The sequence below is a fragment of the Odontomachus brunneus genome, unplaced genomic scaffold (assembly GCF_010583005.1).
Source record: "Odontomachus brunneus isolate Ranch 3 - 2012 unplaced genomic scaffold, Obru_v1 Obru_scaffold_034, whole genome shotgun sequence".
Lineage (NCBI taxonomy): Eukaryota > Metazoa > Arthropoda > Insecta > Hymenoptera > Formicidae > Odontomachus > Odontomachus brunneus.
This window is the reverse complement of record NW_022639484.1, coordinates 1,689,367-1,706,226: the sequence shown is the minus strand read 5'-3', so window position 1 is coordinate 1,706,226 and position 16,860 is coordinate 1,689,367. Positions and strand designations below refer to the sequence as shown.

Sequence of the window (16,860 nt, the reverse complement as noted above, 5' to 3'; positions counted from 1 at the left end):
TATATATATATATATATATATATATATATATATATATATATATATATATATATATCTGCAATTATCAAATACATTTGTACCGCGTAAATTCTCCTGACAATGGAGACTTTCTAATATTATCTTTTTTTCTATTTTTGATAGTATTTACATGTATTTATAATTACGCAGAGTTTTTATTTCAACGTGTACCGCCTATTTTTGGCAATTATGTTTAGGGGGACTGGAAGGACAGATTGCCTGAAAATCGTGCTTGTTCTTTCACAATTTTTTATGACAAACTGAATGAATATGCGGAAGTTTCATTTTGACGTGCATTTATATAGCATAATTAAAGATCGTCATTTTGCAGTAATATCTTGACTCTCGGTGGTTCAATTAAGCTAAATTTTAGGTAGGAAATTTCCACAAGCTTGTCGTTATCGTGTGAACCACTGACAAACTCGTGAAAATATTTAATTTTTAAATATTAATTTTTTTACGATAAAAGAATTGAAAATTTAATAATATTCCACTAAAATATTTGCAATTTTGTTAACTTCTCTACTCAATTTCTATTATAGTGGTTCACACGATAACGACAAGCTTACGGAAATTTTCTACCTAAAATTCAGCTTAATTGAACCACCGAGAATCAAGATATTACTACAAAATGACGATCTTGAAAAGAAAAACGAAATATATTTTTACTGCATGTACCATACACTTTATATTGAGTATTTCATCATCAAAATTATATTTTTCTTCTCTTTATATGTTGTATAAATACACATCAAAATAACACTTTCATTCACACATATTCATTTAGTTTGTAAAAAATAAAAAATTGTGAAAAAACAAGCACGATTTTCAGACAATCTGACTTCCAGTCCCCTTAATCTCCATTGTGACTAAATAAAATTAAGCGATACGTTACTAGCTAAATGACATTTTTTGCAAGTGTTATACGATATATATTGTTTTTGAATAAATGCAATTTTCCTTAATAAAATGACATAAAGAATATGGACAGACGGGATAAAGTTGGCTCATAATTATGAACCAGTAGGAGGACTGGAAATCTCTCGCGGAGACTCTAGAATTACTAATCAGGATAAATATTTTATATGTAGTCTTCTTTATCCTGTAACCGACAACCCGGTACCAGGTTAAGATGGTTCTGTTGCTGTATATTCGTATTTTGCTTATTACAAACGGTTAACAGAATCATGACGGGTATTAATACATAAAAGAAAGTTACCTCTATCATGTTTACACAGTCAGTCACAACAATTAGCTGCCTGAGAAGCTGTAACTTTGAAATTCTAAAATGTAGGACATCTAGCCCCGGTTCCCCTACATTTACTCAATTGCGTGTGCATATTTATTTAATCACTTTCGAATGAAATCGTTCCGCGGGATTAAACTATTCCAATAAACAATAACGTAAGCGATTTGTCGCAAAGAATGCACGAAGATCCCCGCGCGAACGTAAACATATAATCGAGTCCCCGCTGACGAGAAACGTCACAACGCGATAAGCAAAAATGCACGCACGTGTGGAAGTTTAAAATTGAAAAAGTTTCCCTGCAGAGTCTCGATTATTATAATATGGTTCTTGCTCACCGAGAATTCCGATCATCGAATATGAGGATACTTTTGCGAATCGCGCATAGACGGCGATAAAATAATACGCGATATTGTAGGGAAGTTTCGAGCACGATGGATCTGTGGACGCGTAACAAATCGCGTCGCATTTGCGAGTAATAGGCGCGGAAGGGAGAAGAATGCGGTGAGCTAAAAAAAAAAAAAGAGGATTGACGCCGCGAACGAGCAAGAGAAAAGCGCTTCTCCTCCTCTGTCTCTGCTCTCCCTTGCTTAAAAACACCCGCCTTCGTGGGGATTTGTCTGTACAAATAGTCTTTCGTCTCATATGCCCGGCCGGGAGATAGGAAGTTTTGTCGTCGCGATTTATTCGCGTCGTGTCACGTCGGAAAATCGCGGAAATTTGGCATAGCAGAGATTACATAAGTAATTCCTTCGCCCGTGATTTACGTCTGTCCGTTGAGATCCGACTGGTGGTCATGCATATGATATACGTGATATTTAAATCCCCAAATTGACGACGTGATAAAATTACGTATGAATTAACTTATCATACGTGGCATTTAAATGCACATTTAAATTCGGATTTTATTATTTTTAAGAGAGAGATAAGCCCAATAAGAGCTAAATGCTAGATGCAAATAGAATGGAAGGATAATAACGTTTGATAGTGTCAAACGCACGCGCCGAATGATTTTCCGGTCTTTCAATGTAGGTCACTCGTAGGTGGTGATCAAAACCTTCCACTAACAAATCGATCCTGAAACTCCAATAATTTATAATTAATGAATAATCTTTTTTATTTAAAATCCAAATGCGCATTAATTTCTTTTTATTTTTAAATAGTCAAAAATACTGCTTTAGCCAGGAATCGAATCTGGACCTCCCCATTTACCGGGCGAAACGTTATACTAATTCAGTTACCGAGTCTTCGATAACATTCCTCGCAACACTAACCGCTTATGTGTTATTATTCTTAAGGGGTTACGTGCAGTCAGAATTTTGAAATTTTCGATTTTTCAAAAATTACATTTTTTTCAAGTTCATTATCTTAAAAATATTCCCTTAAAATTTCAAGTTGATTCAAAGAAAATTCACGGAGATATAAGCTCATAAGTATGTGCGCGTCGAAGCGCTTTGTTTCTCGTTTGAAAATATGGCCTGGATATATCTGCGTTTGAACGCAGTTGTCACTTTGAAATTGCCTGTAGGTCATCTATTAAGTATTAAGTATTAAGTATTAAGTATTGTTAGTATTTACATACCTATGTAAGTGTATGTGTATACCCAGGTTATTGAGTTTCTAACAATCTTTGAGACAAATGCAAACAAAACGGGCAGCATAGTTGCTGATGCCGAGCTGTGCAGTCCTGTCGATCTCTGTGTAATTTTTGGAGTTTTATTCTATGGGTCGTAATAAAGACTCGAGAGAGTTAAATGAATCATCTATGAACACTATACGACGGATGAAAACCCATGTCACAGCAAGTGTCCGGTTGGCGTTGAATCGTGGTGTTCTTGGCAGCGCGTTTCAACAAAAGGTGAATTGAAATTACTTCAACATGATTATGCATCTTTACCATCAGATATTTTAATCGCAATAATGAAAATAAGAAGATTTAAGTAACGACTCTCTATTAGGAAAATGTGTACGTGGTTTTACGCAAAATACGAATGAAAGTTACAATCAGCTGATATGGAAAATCAGTCCAAAAATTAATCCGAGCGGCTCTGTCATCGTAGAATTAGCTGCATATATTGCTGCTTGTATATTCAATGAGGGATCAGCAGCATTATTATGCATTCTTCAATCAATGGGTGTAAGCATCAGACGATACACTCACGATTACGCCAGTAGGGAGAATGCGGAGCGCATACGGATCTCCGACAAGAGAGCGCAGACGAACACGCGCAAGCAAAGAATGCTTCGTCGACAACATCAAATCGACATTTTAGAGGCAGCCTCTTCAGCAGAACGTCTTTTATATGGGCTAGGAATTGATGATTTTATGTAAGTAAAAAAATTTTTTAACTTACAAGGGAATAGCCATGTAGTGCACTCATAGATTTCGCTCAACTTCAGATATGTTTTAGTACTAACCTCCCACTAATTTGTGGACAAGTGGCACGATGCAATACTCAAGGATTCACGAGAAATTTGCATCGAAAGTTTCTCATGTGACTTCTGTACCGAATTAGCGAAAAGATTTAGCAAATAGCGGCGTAGCGCAGCGAATAAGGCGTAGGACTAGAACGGTTGCGCGTTGCATATTCGGGTTCTGATTTTTCTAATTTTTTCTTTTTTTACAAAATATTGCAATGTGAACACATATGTAAAAAAATTATTATTTAACAATTATTAAATTTAATATTAATACTTTAAATGTAGTATTTTATAATTTTTTTTATATTCGCATACTTTAACGCCTGTAACCATACGAATAGTATCGATCCACAATACAATTAAAGATTCCAAAATCATTTTTAAATTTAAAAATTCTGCAAGAAATTTTATTTTTACATTATATTATATGACTAATCAAGGCTTTTCTACCGCTGTGCAAGTTTAATTAAATAATAATTTGTTTACTCTATATGTGTTCACATATTAAAATATTTTGTAAAAAAAGAAAAGAAAAAAAAGTAAAAAAAGTAAAAAGTAAAAAGTAAAAAAGTAAAAAAAAGTAAAAAGTAAAAAAAGAAAAGAAAATTAGAAAAGTTAGGACTCGAGCATGCAACGCGCAGCGTTCTAGTCCTACGCATTATTTGCTGCGCTATGTCGCTATTTGCTAAACCCCTTCGCTAATTCGCTATAGATGTCACATGAGAAACTTTCGAAGCAAATTTTTCGCGAATGCTTGAATATTGCATCGTGCCACTTATCCATGAATTAATGAAAGATTAGTACTAAAATATATCTGAAATTGAGCGAAATCTATGAGTGCACTACCTGGTACTCACCTTGTTAATGTAATCTACTCTTAAAAGTTTAAACCATTTTTCTCGAAACATCATTTTTCAAGTCGGTGACAAAAATATCTCAAAAACTACTACACCGATCGGTCTCAAGTTTTAAACACTTTTTTTAGACATAATTCCTGTGTACTTGACCGAAAGATTTGTTATTACAAAAAAACTTTTGATTTTATAACCAAAAAAATGACCGTTTTTTTTGCGTGAAATTTAATACTTTTATTTTGAACAGCCGTCATTTTGTGAAATCTTACTATTTTGAAAAATCCTTCGATCAAGTACACAAGAAACTCATACAAGAATTAAATCTTTTTAATTTTTTCATTTCAGATAAATTAGCTTCGAGATATCGTGGTCATCGTAAACTCTGTATTTAAAAAAGACATCTAACAAATTGCACATAACTTATTTTTTATATTTTATAAACAAAAAAATTATTAAAATTACATTAATATATATACTTTTAAAAACACCAATTACTATAATAAAAACACATATAGTTTTTTCAAAAAAAATCGTAAAAATTGACTATTTTTCAATAGTCCGACTGCAAGTAACCCCTTAAGGGGGTGCTGGAGTCGATGACGAACTCGAACAATAGAGACGATCGATAATGCAGAGACGATCGTCACTAACATAATCACGCTATCCTTTTCGTATTTCTTTTATATACAGAACTTACATGGACGTATGTAACTTTGTTTTACCATATTCAATGGAATCTAACCATATATGTGTAGAAATTTTTTTGCAAACGATTTCGATATTCTTAAGCTTCCAAATATAGATGCGAAAATAAAGCAAAGTTCTTCAAAATTTTTCTGTTTGGAGCATCGACACTTTCGGTATATACAAGCTGCGAAACTTTTTGATTAAGCAAATATTACGCTGACAGTTTGAGATTTTACATTAAATATTTTTTGTTCGTTTTCGTCACATATCGAGCAATGCTCCTATTTATTTTTGCACGTACTTTCATTGCGTAAAAGCATTTGTAATTCTGTATAACCAATACGACGTAAACTTTGCAGAAAAATGTCAGTGTTCTGTCGGTAAAGTTTTCAGTTTCAGTTATCCCCTTAAGAGGGGATCTCTCTATTTTTAAGGGTCGAAAAAATAGATTTTTTTTTACATTTTCATACAGTTTGACATCTCAACAACATATTCCTAAAATGTTACAGCTAAATATCCTTCAAATAGTTACTTAATTGTAAGTATGATTTATTGTTTATGTTATGTATATTCTAAAACTTTAAACGTTTAAAGTTTAAGTATATCTAAAACTTTAAACGTTTAAACGTTTTTCTCGAAACGTCATTTTTCAAGCTGGCGAACATGATGTCTCAAAAAATAATGAACCAAGTGACTTGAAGTTTTGAGGCATATATTCAGTATATGCCCTGTTTTTACATGAATCAAGTCATAATTTTCAAAATTCGAATTTTACGATTCAAAAAACTAACAACTTTTTTTGTTGAAAAAACAAAATTCATTTTTTATCTTTATTTTTATATTTATTTTTATATTATTTTTATATTTTTATATTTATTTTTATATTATTTTTATATTTTTATATTTATTTTTATATTATTTTTATATTTTTATATTTATTTTTTAAAATGCTACCATTTTTCTTTCTTCAATATTTTTTATTTATTCTAGTTCATGCGATATATATATATATTTTTTTTTATGTTTTTTGTTTCAGATAATGATTGTGACAACGAAATTATGTTCGCCAGTAACACACTTTTTCAAACGCTTTCATTTATAACTTTAAGTATTATTGTTATTATGATTTATAATAAATTAAGCACATTCTTTAAATGTTATTCAATAAATGTATAAAGTTTGTAATTGTAACACTCCATATATTTATTTAAAAAAATTCCTAAAAATTTCTAAAAATTGTGTTATTTTCAGAGTATCAAAGTAGGGAAACCTTTTAAGGATGTCAATATATTATACGCTTCTACCGTCAACACTTCAAGGAACTAAACATATATCTAGAGCTCTAGGTAAAACCTAAATTAAGAGAGAGATAAGGCTTATAAGATTATTATTTTTCTTTTTTTGTAATATATTTCGTTATGAAACAAACTCGCGTCCTAAATTCCACGCATAGAAGTCGCTATTAAGTCTAAACAGTAATTAGAGAAATAATTTATTAGTCGCTCAAAAAATTCAAACAAAGAGAAATATTCCGACAAAGTAAAGTTAAAAATGTAAATAAATAAAGATATTGACATGCTGTTTTCAAAAAATGTTCTTCGTTAATTGATTGATTCTCCACGCGACTGGGGGGAAAACCCCATCTATAGAACAAACAGACGCCCCTACTTCACTTTAAGACTTGTCCTGGTAATCTCCTGTTAGGAGGTTCGCTAATTGCTAAAAATGTCGAAGGCCATTGTTTGTTGTCGGCGTTTAGGAGATGACAGGATATAGGGAGGAGCAGTGACGGTGTAGGCGGACAACGACAGAAATAGCGGGAAATAATTTAATCATTGATTGGACGGTGGAAAGGTTAAAGGGGCGACGAGTCGCGCTCTCAAAAGGTTGCATAAATTAAATCTCGAAATGCGATATCGACGTGAATACTAATATTACTCGTGTTTTCGCTCCGATTCTTTTATTAATCATGGGAGAAGTCCCACACGTTGTTACGCATAAATTCATCGTATATGCTGTTGTTCCGGGACTTTATCAAGAAGCGCCTCGTATATTTTCCCGATGGTATCAAGTGCGTTGATGTATATCGCAAAAATATCATTGCCGCAAAGTCAAGTGCCGCAAAGCGTAATCAAGTGTTATCATTGTCAAGAAAAGAGCAATCATTACTGCCTTTCTGAATACTGTTGTCGACAGTATGAAAAGTAATGACAAAGCTATTCGAGAATTCACACGTTTATTGCAGAATACACGTTTCTGTGTAATTCATTTACAGTTAATTTTTCCTTATAATTTATTCTTTAATGGCACGTATATGCTGAGTATCCCACAATATGAGGGATACTTTAGGGATGAATTTAGCACTTAAAAATAATGAAAAAAGCTCGTATAAACATACGTCCTATTTGTTCTCGTTCCGAGTTATAGCGAGTTTATTTCTTCTGATGATTTGCTTACCTTTATAATACAAAATGATCACTTTGCATCTCAATACAAACCTATAGACATCTTATTGATCTTCTACTCTCTACTTTGAAACGACTTGTAGAATGCTATGAGCATTATGCGTAAAACATTGAGCACTGTTGTCGGATGCAACGGAAAAAATATTGTAATAAAAATTACAAAAAAATGTTTGTAACCCCTTGGAACCATACAGAATTATAATTAAAAATATCATCTATTTATTTAAAAGTGTTATGTATTTTTGACTTCTTATCATAAAAGTTATTATTTGAATATTTTTATATCATATCATACTAAATAGATTATTAAATTTATTTTCTACTACTTCTGTAATAATTTAGACCAATTCATATTATCGACAGAATTATTGCGGCACAAAAGCTATAACTCAGGAATAAGGACAAATGGAACGTATGTTTACATGAACCTTTTTTATTATTTCTAAGTACCAAGTCCCTAAAGTAGTTCCTACACATTACGAGTATATATCCTTGTGTATGGCTTAACACCAAAGATATTGGGACGTCGATGCTTATCTTCGACTCCTCTTTCAGCTCTTTCTCTCTCCCCCTTTTTGGCACTATGAAGCTCTAGAGAACAGATTCTTGAAAAGCACATGTTCTAATTCAAATGACTGAATTACAATTCCGGCAGCAATCAAAGACCGCGAGGAGTACTACGAAAGCACGTGTCAATAGCGACATGTCTGCCGACTTACCCCTGGTTCAACGACCCTCGGCGGCCACGAGCGCGATGGGCGAGAGAATGAGAGAGAACGAATGGGAGACAGAGAAGGCGGCCCTCCGCGGCGCCGGGGTTATCGCGCGATCTCGCCACCGACGACGGCCATTGTCGAAAAATAAGCCGGGAACGTACGCACCACCACCATATCACCGTATCCGTCACCGCAGCACCACCGCGTTGCGGGAGACGCTCCTCGGGGGCGTCGTGCCTCAGCAATATGGCGACAACGACGACGACGATGACGATGACAACAACTCGACTCCCGTTGTTGTCGTCGCTCGTCCAGAATTCCCGGGTATGGCAGTCTCGCGACTGTCGTCGCCGGGACAGGATCCTCCACGAAGAGGGTGGCTCTCGCCGGGTGGATTCACCCTCCGCGCGCCGGCGAACGCACTACCATCGGTACGGGATGACGCTCGACGAAAGCGAAACGTACGACCGGCGGCGCCTCGGAATGCGGGACCGAGCGTCGCGGGGTGCATCGCGCGACTGCGGGGGTCGAGACAAGGGGGCACGCGAGGGTGAAGTCCCGCAGGCGAGAGCGGCGTAGATGGCGCTACGGCACCGGTGCCGGTTTTCAGGAGTTACGCTCCAGTCCAGGGGATGAGAGAGAGAGAGAGAGAGAGAGAGAGAGAGAGAGAGAGAGAGAACCTCTGGTGGTAGTGGATGTTCGTCGCCTGGCAACGACGAGAGATCGACCGAGTGCGCTCTCTGCCGCCACCCCTCGCCCATCCTGCGCCTTGACGGCCACCAAGAGGGTTGGACACCACCCTCGCGTTGTTGTTTCCGTCGCTTATGCGTAGTGACGATGGTGGTGCGGCAGTGGTGGTTGTCTGCGAGCGTGTGCGAAAGCGAATACGTAGCAAGAGTCGCGAGTGGACGAACGATTAGTTGCGATCGAGGCGGTGGGATAGTGGAAGGTGGAAGGTCAAGAGGACGAGAGCAGTGCCTTGAAGGACGTGCCCTGTGCACACAGTGTATAAATACTCCTGACTCGCGTCAATTGTCGGGGCTGGGTTCCTAAAGACAGTCGGAAATAACGAAACCGGGACATCGAATATCGATATTAGAATGACGCGGAATGGAGGAAAAGGATGCGCACGGATTACTGTATTACTGATTAAAGATATGCGCCTCGATATGCGCCTCGATACACATACACATGATGAAGCGTGAATGTGTCGGTATAACGCGTTAACGATGAATCACGTCGCACTAGGTGAGATGTTCATTGTCTGTTCGATGCGCCTATCGCACGCACGCGGATATTCGTTGTTTGCTGAAATTATTATATGGACCGACAATGTGTGGTGGAAATGTACTCACTGAAATGCAGTGTGTTTCTTAATTATTGTCCAATATTCCAGGAGTTAATTCTTCGTCATTTTATAAAGAAAAGTTCATATGAACATATGGTCCCAAAAACTTCGTTTTATAGATGCAGGATGTCAAAAATTGTATAAAATTGTCGTTTTTTATAATAGTTCCTAAATGAAAGGAGATTTCACTTTCAAGCTCGAGCTAGTAAATAGGCAGGGTATTACTTTCATTTTGTATCTATAATTGCCAATTTGTGAAAAGTTAATGGCATAAAAATAAGATTTAGGTAGTGCATTACTGCTCCTAATTTGTACGCCAATGGACAAGATCAAAATTCTTTTTTACAGATTTTTAATATTTTATTAATTACCTGCAAAGAAGTAGATCTTGGTAGAAATTAGTTTAGAAAATATTTGTATTTCAATATTTTAATGTGTCATCTTATATATGCACAGGATGCGCAATTTATTCTAAATTTAATTTTTTATTAACAACTATGTGGTATGTGTTTTTCAGTTATGATAGGACGTAAGTAAAAAAAAATTAATTTTTTATAAGTTCCTTTCTGTGTTAAGTGTTTTCTTTTCATTTTATATAAAATTCTTATTAAAATTTATATAAAATTTATATAAAATTCTTATTACATTCCGTATTTCTGAAAAACGAGGCCTTTGATATAATTACTTTGTCCATATGTTTACACAAGCCTTTCTTCGCAAATTGACTTCAAGAATTAATTAAAGTATCAGACTGTACTTAAGAAACGCTCTGTATACTCTTCTGTTGGTTATCGTACTTTATTCTTGACAATGTATTGCGGAGTGGAAATGTCATATACAGAAGGTATGCGCAATTTATTTTTTTAATAACTACATAATGTGTGTTCTTCAGTTGTAATGCAACACTGAAATGTAAAAAAAATGTATTTTTTGTAAGTTTCTCTCTCTTTTGATGTTTTTTTAAATTTTATATAGAATTCTTATCATACCAAGTATTTCTGAAATGGGATCTTTGATATGTTCACCCAAGCCTTTCGCAAATTAACTCCAAGAATCAATTAAAGTATCGAATAGTATTTAAGAAACAGTCTGTACACTCTTCTGTTAGTTATTGTACTTCACTCTTGACAATATATTGCGGAGTGGAAATGTCATATACAGAAGGATGCGCAATTTATTCTAAATTTAACAAATTTACTCTAACAATTTTATTTCTAAATTTAACAACATGATAGTCTTCAGTTGGTATTCTTCAGTTGTGGTGTCGCATTGGTAAAAAACTGGTGTTTTTTGTAAGTCCCTCTTTTAGTGTTTTTTTTTATTTTATATGGAATTCTTATTACATCTGGTATTTTTTAAATGAGGCCTTTGATACGTTCACACTACTCATATGTCTGCATAAGTCTTTCTTCACAAAAATTAAATTCAAGAATAAAAAAATTAAGTATCGGTACTTAAGAAGTAGTCTGTATCCTTTTCTGTTGGTTATCGTATTTCACTCTTGACAATGCGCTGCGGGGTGGAAACGTCATATACAGAAGAGTAAAAAAGTACAGCACGTTTCAACAAGATATTCTATCAACGATCCCGTGAGATACGAAGAAGAGGTCGACTGCACGCGTCCATTTTGATCGACAAACACTGGAAATGGCGAGCGGCGTTTTACATTGTTGTTTTAAAACGGGCCGATCGATACTTTCATCGCAATATCGGTACACACCCACATTGTTGCGTATCGCTACGTATAAATACGATATGAAGGGATAACGATCGCGGGAAGCGCGGCCTGGTATAGCATAGCGTAGCGACGGGAGAGAGCGAGAGAGGGAGAGAAAGAGAGAGAGAGAAAGAACTTTCGCTGCGTATGATTCGCGATCGCTTTATAACGTAACGATCCTCATTAGGAAACGGTAATAGCGCCTTTTCTGGCCGCGGCTCCATTTTCTGCGAGGTTGCAAGACAGATCGCCGCCACGGATTGCGTCGTCGCCTTAAAAGTCCTCGCACATCCTACGGAAGCAGGCTGTAATGAACCATTCACGGACGGAAAAAAAGGATCCCGTCGATCGTCAATCGTCGTCGCCGTCGTTGTCGTTGATGTCCTGTGATTTATCGCGCGGCTCGATCGAGCGTCAAAGCGCCGCGATAACGCGACGTCCGATAAGGCAAGAATGGGAGAGAAACACTCGATCGCCATTCTCCTCGAAATTCTACGATTGATGCAACGCAGACGACTCTATTAATAGCCGCACAACTACCCATTATCGCGCGATAATTGTTACGAGATAATCCCCCGTTCCTCCGTACAGCGAAATGCGATTTCGTCGTTAACTAACGGGAGATACCGTTATCACCGTATGTCAAATGGGCCGTCGATTAGGCCGCGCTTTACGAGCGCCGCGAGATATCCGAGCGCAATTGTGCAAAAGAAGCGGAGATTCCAGATAGAAACTGCGGCGGATCGTCGTTTATCGATCTCCCGATGAGTCTTCGAGATGCTCAGAAACTTTTGAATCAGAGTCTGGTCAATTGCGGTTTTGTCAAGATCCTACACTGAGAGAAAAGATGTAACTATAACAAACTGCATTTAGTTACAGAAATTCATTGAATCCTTAGTAACTAATACTAAATATGATAATAATTACCAAATATTTAATAGATCGAGAGTATGACGTAATTGCATTCACAGTAACATCAATTAAATAATTTAGTAATAGTTACTTAATGTTAAATATTTAATATAAAATATATTACAGTTATGAACAGATATTTGATAATTGTTATGAAATCGTTATATCCCATGTAATAAAAAATTCAGTAGATACGAGTTCTATTTTGTTACTAGTATAAATATGTTTTGTTGCAGCACAACGAAAAATTCATTCATTTGCAGCTATTATATCGTTTTAATATCTATTATTACAGATGGTTGGTTGAACCTACCCAAAATTTTGTAATTACTACAAAATCGCTTATTTTGCTCAACTATTCAATAAGTTTTATTTACCAAATATATTCTGGAAGCAAATAAATTTTACTTCTCAAATAAATAATTTATTTTACAGAACTAAATTAATTAATAAGTATTGCCATAGCTTTAGCCCGCTATATTTACGTCTATCATTTAGTAATAGTAACCAAATTTTGATAATATTTACTAAATTCTTCAATTCTTAAATTTCAGTGTACGAGAGAGAAAGGGACATATTTTCAATCTCTTTTATTGTCTATCTCTCCTTGTCTATCTCTCCTAATCTGACCTAATCTAACCTACTGCGATAAGAAGACTGTGATTGGATACTGTGTGAGATGTTTAGTTATTAATTAAAAAAGATTGGTGCATTATCGCGCACGACTGTACACAAAACTTCTTTAATTAATAACTAAACATGGCCATTTGGAAAATGGTCACTTGAAAAAATAAAAAAGCCTTTTATCATTTTGCAAATAACCACATAGATCTTTAGTTATTAATGAACGAAAATTGTTACATGATTATGCGCGATAACGCACAAATCTTCTTTAATTAATATCTAGAAATCGATGTGGTAATTTGTAAAATGGTAGAAGACTTTTTTGTTCAGTTTCATGTAAAATATAAGCATACAGCGGCAGACGTCGTCATCATAGCTTATCTATCGTATGGCACGTGATTATTCACGAATCTTCTTTGATTAATAACATAGAATTTTACGTGGTTATTCGCAAAATGGTAGAGGAATTTTTTATTCAGTTTGACCTAATCTGCCTATACACCGTGACTCCTCTGTGAGTTTTCGGACACCCTATATATAGTCAAAAAATATAGTAATTCTAGATCAAGTAAATGTGTGTGTATTCGGTCATTAATGAAACTGTGTACATTAGTATTCATGAATACTTTCCCCAGAACGAGAGTTACTAAACATTTGCAATCAGATATATTCGTTTCTAGATACGCACTTCTAGATACGTTTCTAGATACGCACTATCCTGATTGTTGATTAATCAGAATAATATTTCAAAACACTTGACTCTTTGACAGCTTGATATTTTGTTTACGTCAATAAAGAAGGTTATTCACTCCTATATATAGTACCGGTCAAAAGCATGAGAACAATTATTTGGACTGTCATCCAGATAATTTTTTTTTTAAACATCAATTTTTATCAGTGATATCAAACTTTTGATCAATATAACCAACAGATCCGTATAATAGTTTACTTGTATATTAGTTTGTTTCAAATATTTGTGTAATTTTCGGATGCAATTTAATGTCTTTAATTTTTTGGATTCTTTTCTATTTTAACTTAAGATTCCTGTTAATAAGTTACCACAGCCATATTAGACTAATGATGTCAGAAACGAGAAAAAACATACCCAAAATTTCTGCAAATCACGGCTACATTAGAAAATATATCATTAAAATAATACTTGTAATCTGTTTTACACACTGAAATGTTCCAGGCATTCCTCTTTTATCCGAATATTATTAGATAACCGCAAAATAAATGTGACAAATCGCCTTGTTTTAAGGCCTCAGGAGCCTTAATTTTCTGTAGAACTTGCTATTCTTCACGGTTTATTATCTAAAATTATTCATAATTATGACAGACGCTAATGACAGACGTCGTTAGCGTACTGAACCGACAGTTGTCGGTAAGTATATACAGGATAGCGGTCCATGTAATGTTGTAATAACAAGAAAATAAAGAAGAGAGAGAACATTGTGACCGCTTTCCCGATTAACCTCTTGACTGTCGATGACACGTATAGGCGTCATAAACGAATATTATTATAAAAACTTATAAAATTATTATAAATTATAAAAACATTCTTTCGGAATTAAATGCCTACTCTATCAGTAGATCTATATTATTTAACATATTTACTACTTTTAAACTAAAACAATTATAACAATTACTATTTATTAACGTATTTTATTGAAATCGGGTGTTTATATCAATCATTATTTTCAATGAATTTTAAAAGAGTTATTGTCCGAGTTTAAATGTTATATATTTTGCTGTTGTAAATTGTTTTGACAACAATAGTGCTCATATATATTTTTATAAATTGCATACTTTAGACGGCTATGTTGGAGAAAGAGAGAGAGAAAGAGAGAGAGAGAGAGAGAGAGAGAGAGAGAGAGAGAGAGATCCGTCATTTTTTATTTGATTATTTATAGATCAGATTCACAGTCAATGTCTTTAAAAAAAAAACTCATATAATTAAGATTTAGCAAAAGAAATAAATAATTTTTTATATGGATAAAATAAGTTTTCTATATAGATGATTTTCAAAAATGTATACAACTTATTAAATATATTAATAGGCAAATAAGAGCCGAACTTAAAAGTGGATATTGACAAGTTAAGCTGCGTTGAGGATAAAGAGAAGACAGCTTTTTCAATTGGAAAAAGTTTATGGCAATTCACAGTTTTGCCTTTTGGACTGTGTAATGCACCGGCTACTTTTCAGAGGTTAATGGAACAGGTCTTGCAAACGTTTCTTTATAAATTTTGTTTAGTTTATTTAGATGATGTTATAATTTATGAAAAAACTTTTGAAAGAATGATTGAACGAATGAGAACTGTTTTTCAAAGGTTGAGATCTGTCCATTTAAAGTTGAATCCTGAAAAATGTTGTTTTTTTAAAAGATCTGTAAAGTATTTGGGTTATCTTATTTCTGACAAAGAGATTTAGAAAGATCCAGAAAAAATTTCTTGGATTGACCAATTCCGCAATCTAAAAAACAACTTCGTAGTTTTCTTGGATTTGCTCGTATTATCGAAACTTTGTTAAAGGTTTTTCTTTGATTGCGAAACCTTTATTTGTGCTTACTGAGAATCAACTGATGTTGGAACGAATATTTCTACTAAATGTTGGGAGAATAATAAAGACAATGTAAATGCACGCATCACATAAGTTTTCCAGTATTTTTAAACGGTTTTTTTATGCGGTAAACATGCGGTCAACCTTTCACGTCAAATCGACCCTAAATTCCAATTTTAAATATTAATACAACTGATCTCTCTAATTAAATCGAAATTACCCATTACTTTAATCCTGAATAATTTTTCGTTTTTCCAAATTTTCATCCTGTTATCCGCTATATTGAATCAATCATTTTGAATTTACCAATTATAACAGCAATTTCTCATTCAACGACCTCGAAAACCTCTTGTAAATATACAGAGTGTTCCAAATTTTTCTCCGCAATTTTCGTGAGAATGTAGAATGGATTGAACATAAAAATCCTATACATTCTTGCGATGTTCGCAATAAATCTCGAAATATTAATTTTAAAAAATTAATAAATGATCACACTGTGATAAATAAATCGTAGTGACGTCTACCGTTGTATACATCAGGTCAAACTGAACAAAAAATCCTTCTGCCATTTTGCACATGGCCACATAGATGTTTAGATATCAATTGGAGAAAATTTGTGCATTATCGCGCACAGTCATGTAACAATTTTCTTTCATTAATAACTAAAGATCTACGTGGTTATTTGCAAAATAATAAAGGGCTTTTTTGTTCAATTTGACTTAATGTACAAGCACACAATAGCACACCTCGCCGCTACAGCTCATCTACTATATCGCGCGTGATCATTCATTCAATCTTCTTTAATTAATATCTCAACTATTATTGCGAGTGTCGCAAAACATATGGAACTTTTATGTTCACCTCAATCCGTTCTATATTCCCACAAAAATTGCTGAGGAGAGCCTGAGACACTCTGTATATTCGTCACAATTAACTTATTGATTAATGCTAGACATTAATGCTAGGCCCACTTGTGCAATTTCGATGTTAATAGCGAAGGGGTCAGTTATAATGAACGCATATTTGAAACAAACGCTTCAAATGGAAAATGTTTAGTAACCCTCGATTTGGGAAATGGCAAGGTATCTATGAGAATTGCAGTAAACACGCATAATTTTCATTCTACTTTTAATTTATTTTACATCCGTATGAAGAAATGCGTTAAATGACTGTTAAGCGCTCTCTCTCTCTCTCCCTCTCTCTCTCCTTCTCTCCCCTCTCACTCTCTCCTTCTCTCTCCCTTCTCTCTCTCTCTCTCTCTCTCTCTCTCTCTCTCTCTCTCTCTCTCTCTC

The 16,860-nt window shown here is 34.6% G+C and overlaps 1 protein-coding gene across 11 annotated transcripts in view; it reads right to left on the bottom strand.

The window, feature by feature from the left end:
* The window catches only part of LOC116843588 (SH3 and multiple ankyrin repeat domains protein 1-like), a 326,286-nt gene that overhangs the window by 112,778 nt on the left and 196,648 nt on the right, over window positions 1-16,860 (bottom strand). The window contains exon 1 of one of the 11 annotated variants that reach the window (XM_032814083.1): window positions 8,411-8,978. The exons of 9 other annotated variants lie outside the window; for them this stretch is intronic. The gene's annotated coding sequence lies outside the window, so the exon portion shown is untranslated. Of the gene's footprint in view, window positions 1-8,410; window positions 8,979-16,860 lie in introns of those variants that run through there. One more of the 11 variants, XM_032814084.1, reaches the window with a different exon arrangement.